A 9,056-nucleotide genomic window follows, 5' to 3' on the forward strand; every position below is an offset into this window, starting at 1 on the left:
TTGTTCAAAAGTTGAGTTTTCATTCAAAAGTGAATTCTAAGTTGATTAAAATGCTTTGCTCACTATTTCTTTAAGAACCTTTGTTTTCCATATCCCTTCTTTATCCACATACCCCAAGCCCCGTTACAACCCTTGACTTCTATCTTGAGTGTTGTGTATTTCAATTTGTGGAGTTTGAACTTGGTATGAGCTTATGGTGTCACTGGTTCTCGCGTCTAAGTAGTAGCATTCCATTCATGAGATCATATCTAAAATTGATTATTAACTCCAGAATTTGCGTTCTTTGTGATACATATATGTGAGTGTCGTTTTCATGTTTACATCAATCTTCTCACATATGACTAGATTAGGGTGTGTAGTTAGAAAATCTGAGTAAAAAATTGAGTGCATATCTTGAAAGGAATTGAGCAAATTCTCTAAGGCATGTTACTACATTCAAAACATGGTTTTAAATGCTTAATTGTGAACTAGTATATGGTGACTATGATTAAGAATGTACTTAAATGTGAAGATGACTAAAATCTGTGAGAATGATGATTTTTAACTTGTCATGTGCATTGGAAATCCCTAAGACGGTTGTTGGAAGGTTTAGGTTGTGTTTTACGTGTTTAGTGTCGTTTTGTTTATTTGTTTTTATTCTGTTTTGCTCGAGGACTAGCAAAAGCTAAGTGTGGGGGTATTTGATAGGAGCATATTCATGCGACTTAAATGGCTTGTTCTCGTGCATTTACGTTATGTTTCTCTCGTTATTTTAGTCCTTTATGCTTCTTTTGTGTGTTTTCAGGTTCTAAGGGCCTAGGGAGCAAGAAAGTGCATTTTGAGGCCATTTGGAGCATTTTTGGGCATGGATTGGATAGCTTATCCATGGAGCCAAGAGGATGTACGAATTTGAAGGCCTTGTATGCACTTGAAGACACAAAACAATGGCTCTAGCCCAATCAAACACATTATGCCATACAAACCAACCTATTTTAGGCCCATTCTATGTACTTAAACCCTAGCCCTTTAAACTAATTCATTTATCACTTATCAAACCATTCACTTATCACTCACCACATATCATTCACTTATCACTTAACATATCATTCATTTATTTCACTTCCATACTCCTCTTAATTCCACATGCATTCTCACACATGCACATCATTCACTCACATTTCCACCATTCATTCTTTATTCCTTTCCAAACATCTCACATGCATTTCCACCTTCCTACTTCATCATTTCACCACATTCTCCCTCTTTAACTCACATGCATTCATCATAATTCACAACACAAAACAACTTCATTGCCATGGGTTCCCATTTCCTTTCCAAACATCTCACATGCATTTCTTCATTATTTCCTAACCCTACATGCATTATTTATTGCATCTTCACATGCATTCACACACACTTTACACATTCAAACCGTGAGCTCCCATTCCTATATGCCATTTTCAGATTTCCACCCACTAACCTAGTCATCAACACATGCACTTCCACCTTTCATCCACAATGATTCATGATTCATTCACTTTGCATCCTTTAAATCACATACTTTTCCATCATTAATTAGCCACTTGCATCTTAAACAAACAACCATATGTTCCCTCCACTACTCCTATAAATACCCTTGCATTCATTCATTCAATTCATATCTCATATTTCCATTCACAACACTTCACACAACACAAATACACATCCATTGCCGCAATTCCCCTTCCATTTTCTGTGCAGTTTTTCTCCTTCATTGCAGCCACTATCCAACCACTTCCCATCCCTCCAAAACACTTCACATAATCCCCAAAGCTCACCTTAGACCTTGTGCTACAACAACGAGGAAGAAAAGAGTGCTTAAACGTTCATACAATTCAAGTTTGAGTTGTTGGAATGTTTAGGTGTTTCTTTGATTTCAAAGTTTAAATTTAATTCTCTTTGTTTTGTACGTATGAGAAGGGAAGAGAAGAGTGCCTAAACGTTCATACAATTCACGTTTGAGTTGTTGGAATGTTTAGGTGTTTCTTTAATTTCAAAGTTATGAGGAACTAAACCCCCTTTAGCTAGGGGGTGATTCGAAACTATGTTTATATTTGCAATTTGAATTGATTACGTTTGGTTGGAATTTCATAAGTTGTGGATTCAATTCGTTTAACTGTTTGATTGATAACTTATTTATGTATGTTCATTGAGATTGCAAGCTTAATTTTCATGCATAAATATGACGCTAGAATATAAGTGAATTTCACCTAATCGCTATGAACTTATATTCACAAGTAGTGGAGGTTGCTTATAAACAATCGCGTTAAATGAATTCTTGGCATAAGTTTCATGCGTATTCCATAGTAACGAATGCCTCGTCGATGTTTATGATTTCCGTTGAACTTAATGATCTTTGTTGAATGTCTCTATCATGCGTATTCCATAGTCAGGGACTTTGATTAAGAATAATTTGGTTGTAATGCGTATTCCATTCAATCCAACGAATTTAGGGAAATCTGAAAGTTAATCTAAGTGGATCTAATTAACTTGGAGCATTGAGTTTCACAACTTATCGAAAGACCAACTGAGAATCAATTTTGTTTTGCAAGTGTAACATGTGTGGAGAAGAACCCCTTGGCTATTCCATCATCCATATTTTTATCACATTCATATTTACATTTTGCCTTTAATTATATTCTGTCCATTTAATTTAATATCGTCCAACCACAATTTCCCCCCCCCCTATTTTGTTAAGTCTTAATCATTCGTATTTGTTTTATTTTTGTATCTTTAAGCTTTTGGAGTCATAAACACTTGCAAATTCGTCTAAATCAAGTTCTAGCTTCTATTTGAGTCAATTTGATTGTTTTAGACAATTTGAGTTTTTCAAAGCCATTCTGAGTCCTAGTAGTCTTGTTAAGAGTATTTTAATTTAGTTTTTATGTTTTTAAGTCAATTTAGAAGGTTTTAGCAAGCCCTCCTAATCCCCGGTCTAGAACGATCCCTCACTTATCCATTCTACTACAATTGTCAAACGAGGGTTTAATTTGAGTGTCAAGTAAATCTCGCACCATTTAGTTACCAAGTAATTCACTAAATCTGCATACCATGGTTCACTTACCTCAATGGATAGCAGCTGCTCATCGGGAAAAGTTTCAGGGATAGGCACGGCATGTTCATGCTCCTCGTGGATCATTCGGCTTAAATGGTCAGCCACTACATTCTCGCTTCCTTTCTTATCCCGGATTTCAATATCAAATTCTTGAAGAAGAAGAATCCAACGGATAAGCCTCGGCTTTGCTTCCTTTTTTGTGAGCAAGTACCTCAAAGCTGCATGATCAGAATAAACGATTACTTTAGTACCAATTAAATATGAACGGAATTTATCTAAAGCAAAAACCACAGCTAGAAGTTCTTTTTCCGTCGTGGAGTAGTTCAATTGGGCATCATTGAGAGTCCGAGAGGCATAGTATATGACATGCGGCCGCTTGCCTCTTCTTTGTCCTAGAACAGCTCCTAATGCATAGTCGGATGCATCGCACATGAGCTCGAACGGAAGGCTCCAATCTGGAGGTACAATAATGGGGGCCGAGACTAGCTTCTCCTTGAGTTGGTTAAATGCCGAATTACACTCTTCATCAAACTTGAATGGCACATCTTTTTGAAGCAATCGGCAAAGAGGGTTGGACATCTTGGAGAAGTCTTTGATAAAACGCCTATAGAACCCTGCATGGCCAAGAAACGAACGTACCTCTCTAACCGAAGTAGGAGAGGGTAAGTGACGTACAAGGTCTATTTTAGATTTATCTACTTCAATTCCTTTTTCTGAAACAATATGTCTTAAAACTATACCTTGTTTCACCATAAAGTGACATTTCTCCCAATTCAAGACAAGGTTAGTTTCAACACATCGTTTCAAAATTAAGGTCAGATTATCCAAGCAATTATCAAATGAACTCCCAAATACACTGAAATCATCCATGAAAACCTCAATGATCTTTTCAACAAAATCGGAAAATATACTTACCATACACCTTTGGAAAGTGGCCGGTGCGTTGCATAAGCCAAATGGCATGCGACGATAAGCAAATGTTCCAAAGGGACATGTGAATGTGGTCTTCTCTTGATCATCCGGGGCTATCACAATTTGGTTATATCCAGAGTATCCATCAAGAAAACAGTAAAAAGCATGACCGGCTAACCTTTCGAGCATCTGGTCGATGAATGGCAAAGGAAAGTGATCTTTCCTAGTCATGGCATTTAGCTTCCGGTAATCGATACATACGCGCCATCCAGTCTGAATGCGTGTAGGCACGAGCTCATTCTCATCATTCTTGATAACAGTTACTCCGGACTTCTTGGGAACGACTTGAACTGGAGAGACCCAACGGCTATCGGAGATAGGGTAGATCACTCCGCAATCCAAAAGCTTGATTATTTCCTTCTTCACCACTTCCATCATCGGAGGGTTGAGACGGCGTTGAGCCTCTCGAGTTGGTTTAGCCCCCTCCTCAAGAAGTATACGGTGCATGCATGTGGTAGGGCTTATTCCTTTAATGTCGGCCAAAGTCCACCCTATGGCCGTTTTGTGTTCTCGCAGCACCCTCACAAGCTTCTCCTCCTCCATTGCCGTGAGACTTGATGAAATGATGACGGGCAATGTTTCGCCTTTTCCCAAAAACACATACTTCAAATGGTCTGGCAACGGCTTAAGTTCAAGCGATGGTGCCTGAACAACAGAAGGTAGCATCTTAGTGGAAACTGAATTTGAAAGTGAGAGTGGAACCTTACCATATTGTTGTGGCAATGACTCAAGGGCTGCCACAACCTCAATTATTTCTTCACTAGAACCCATTGCAAAGAATTCCTCCTCCTTGTCGTGGAAACAAAAAAAATATAAAAATAAAGACAAAGGATTAGCAAAGTTGCTAATCCCCGGCAACGGCGCCAAAATTTGATGCGAGATTTACTTGACACTCAAATTAAACCCTCGTTTGACAATTGTAGTAGAATGGATAAGTGAGGGATCGTTCTAGACCGGGGATTAGGAGGGCTTGCTAAAACCTTCTAAATTGACTTAAAAACATAAAAACTAAATTAAAATACTCTTAACAAGACTACTATGACTCATAATGGCTTTGAAAAATTGCAAATTCGTCTAAATCAAGTTCTAGCTTCTATTTGAGTCAATTTGATTGTTTTAGACGATTTGAGTTTTTCAAAGCCATTCTGAGTCATAGTAGTCTTGTTAAGAGTATTTTAATTTAGTTTTTATGTTTTTAAGTCAATTTAGAAGGTTTTAGCAAGCCCTCCTAATCCCCGGTCTAGAACGATCCCTCACTTATCCATTCTACTACAATTGTCAAACGAGGGTTTAATTTGAGTGTCAAGTAAATCTCGCATCAAATTTTATCCATTCTACTACAATTGTCAAACGAGGGTTTAATTTGAGTGTCAAGTAAATCTCGCATCAAATTTTGGCGCCGTTGCCGGGGATTAGGAGGGCTTGCTAAAACCTTCTAAATTGACTTAAAAACATAAAAACTAAATTAAAATACTCTTAACAAGACTACTATGACTCAGAATGGCTTTGAAAAACTCAAATCGTCTAAAACAATCAAATTGACTCAAATAGAAGCTAGAACTTGATTTAGACGAATTTGCAATTGTTTATGACTCCAAAAGCTTAAAGATACAAAAATAAAACAAATACGAATGATTAAGACTTAACAAAATAGGGGGGGGGGAATTGTGGTTGGACGATATTAAATTAAAAAGACAGAATATAATTAAAGGCAAAATGTAAATATGAATGTGATAAAAATATGGATGATGGAATAGCCAAGGGGTTCTTCTCCACACATGTTACACTTGCAAAACAAAATTGATTCTCAGTTGGTCTTTCGATAAGTTGTGAAACTCAATGCTCCAAGTTAATTAGATCCACTTAGATTAACTTTCAGATTTCCCTAAATTCGTTGGATTGAATGGAATACGCATTACAACCAAATTATTCTTAATCAAAGTCCCTAACTATGGAATACGCATGATAGAGACATTCAACAAAGATCATTAAGTTCAACGGAAATCATAAACATCGACGAGGCATTCGTTACTATGGAATACGCATAAAACTTATGCCAAGAATTCGTTTAACGCGATTGTTTATAAGCAACCTCCACTACTTGTGAATATAAGTTCATAGCGATTAGGTGAAATTCACTTATATTCTAGCGTCATATTTATGCATGAAAATTAAGCTTGCAATCTCAATGAACATACATAAATAAGTTATCAATCAAACAGTTAAACGAATTGAATCCACAACTTATGAAATTCCAACCAAACGTAATCAATTCAAATTGCAAATATAAACATAGTTTCGAATCACCCCCTAGCTAAAGGGGGTTTAGTTCCTCATAACTTTGAAATTAAAGAAACACCTAAACATTCCAACAACTCAAACGTGAATTGTATGAACGTTTAGGCACTCTTCTCTTCCCTTCTCATACGTACAAAACAAAGAGAATTAAATTTAAACTTTGAAATCAAAGAAACACCTAAACATTCCAACAACTCAAACTTGAATTGTATGAACGTTTAAGCACTCTTTTCTTCCTCGTTGTTGTAGCACAAGGTCTAAGGTGAGCTTTGGGGATTATGTGAAGTGTTTTGGAGGGATGGGAAGTGGTTGGATAGTGGTTGCAATGAAGGAGAAAAACTGCACAGAAAATGGAAGGGGAATTGCGGCAATGGATGTGTATTTGTGTTGTGTGAAGTGTTGTGAATGGAAATATGAGATATGAATTGAATGGGGAGTGAATGAATGAATGCTAGGGTATTTATAGGGGTAGTGGAGGGAACATATGGCTGTTTGTTTAAGCATTTGTGTGGAGGAATGATGGAAAAACAGCTAGGACACATGTGAAAACTGGAATTTCACAAGGGGAGCAAAGGGAACCCACGGCATGGATGGATTTGCATGTGTTTGGGAAGCTTTCTTGCTCATTTTCTGGATGCAATGATGAAGAGTTTAATAATTAATGCATGTAGGTGGTTGAAATGATGAAGAATGAGTGGTGGATGTGTGAATGATTGAATGTGCATGTGGGTGAATGTGAAGGGAATACATGTGAGGATGCTGGAAATGCAATGGAACTCACGGCACAAAGGTTCTTTGGTGATGAATGTGGTTGATTTAATGGAGGAACAAGTGCATGTGTTGAATTAGTGGTGCATGTGATTAAAGATGGAGAAGGTGGTGTAATGATGAAGTGGAATGGCTGAAAATGCAAGGGGGAGTGAAGGCCACGGCAAAGGTGTTTTGGTGCATGTGTTGGCTGTTTTGTTTGTTGGTTAAAGCTTGTGTTTGCATGTGAATGTTGTTTGTGTTTTAAAGAATGAATGGTGGTGTAATAATGAAGTGTGATGAGTGATAAGTGTATGATATGTTGAGTGATAAGATAAGTGGTTATTGATATGTGGTTATTGATATGTAGATGAATGAATGATATGATAAGTAATGAATGAATGATATGTGGTTATTGATATGTAGATGAATGAATGATATGATAAGTAATAAATATATGATATGTGGTGAGTGATAAGTGAATGGTTTGATAAGTGATAAATGAACTAGTTTAAAGGGCTAGGGTTTAAGTACATAGAATGGGCCTAAAATAGGTTGGTTTGTATGGCATAATGTGTTGTGTCTTCAAGTGCATACAAGGCCTTCAAATTCGTCCATCCACTTGGCTCCATGGATAAGCTATCCAATCCATGCCCAAAAATGCTCCAAATGGCCTCAAAATGCACTTTCTTGCTCCCTAGGCCCTTAGAACCTGAAAACACACAAAAGAAGCATAAAGGACTAAAATAACGAGAGAAACATAACGTAAATGCACAAGAACAAGCCATTTAAGTCGCATGAATATGCTCCTATCAATGTGCAAGCATGGGGTTTATTTAATTGAGATGCATGTGGATTTCTGCAAAGATGAAGTGGAGAAAGGTAATGGAATGCACGGTCAGATTGTGAATCATGCATGTGAATGCATGTTTTGGTATTAGAAGTGCATAATCTGACTTGGAATCACATGGGAGTGCACGGCCAGGTTATGATCATGCATGTGAATGAATGTTTTGGTATTAGAAGTGCATAATCTGACTTGGAATCACATGGGAGTGCACGGCCAGGTTATGATCATGCATGTGATTACATGTTTTGGTGTTGGAACCACATAATCTGACTTGGATGTTTTTGCCTTGTTTAGAATCACCCAATATGGCCGAATTGCACCACTTAACACTTCCACATCATTTCCTGAAAGTCCAGCAGTCAAAAGTTTCCTAGGTTCTTCATTTGGACTTCAATTTAACTCCCTAGAATCCTCTCCACGCTTGGAATAATGCTCAGCTACCAAAAGGAATGGTTTTTACTTCATTTGCCTTCCCTTTGATCCAAATACACACTTGACTGCACACTAACACCAAATAATGTAAAATGCAATAAGTTCAATCCAAAAACATCACAAAGACGCCAAATAAGGAATATATAAGTGCATGCAAAATGAGACTTATCAACCATACAGCTTTGAAGTACTTATACACCAAAAAGGAGGCCAAACCAAGGCTAATTCATTGATGCTTCTCCTCCAAGAGTTTGATATTGAAATTAGAGACAAGAAAGGGAGTGAAAACGTGGTGGCTAACCACTTGAGTCGTTTGGTGTGCAATGAGGAGTCTTTACCTATCCAAGAGACATTCCCTGATGAGCAATTGTTGTCCATTAAGGTAAATGAACCTTGGTATGCCGATTTGGTGAATTATTGGTGTCAAAATGAGTTCCAAACACCATAACCAAACACCAACGTGATAAACTCAAGAAAGAGGCACGGTTTTATGTGTCGGATGACCTATATTTGTGGAAATATTATGCGGATCAGATTCTTCGTAGATGTGTGCATGATTGTGAGTTTAATTTAATTTTAACTTTTTGTCACACTTATGCATGTGGAGGACATTTTGGCACACAACGCACAACCCTTAAGGTGATACAATGTGGATTTTATTGGCCTATAATCTTTAAAGATGCT

Source organism: Pyrus communis, chromosome 5 (assembly GCF_963583255.1).
Source record: "Pyrus communis chromosome 5, drPyrComm1.1, whole genome shotgun sequence".
NCBI lineage: Eukaryota > Viridiplantae > Streptophyta > Magnoliopsida > Rosales > Rosaceae > Pyrus > Pyrus communis.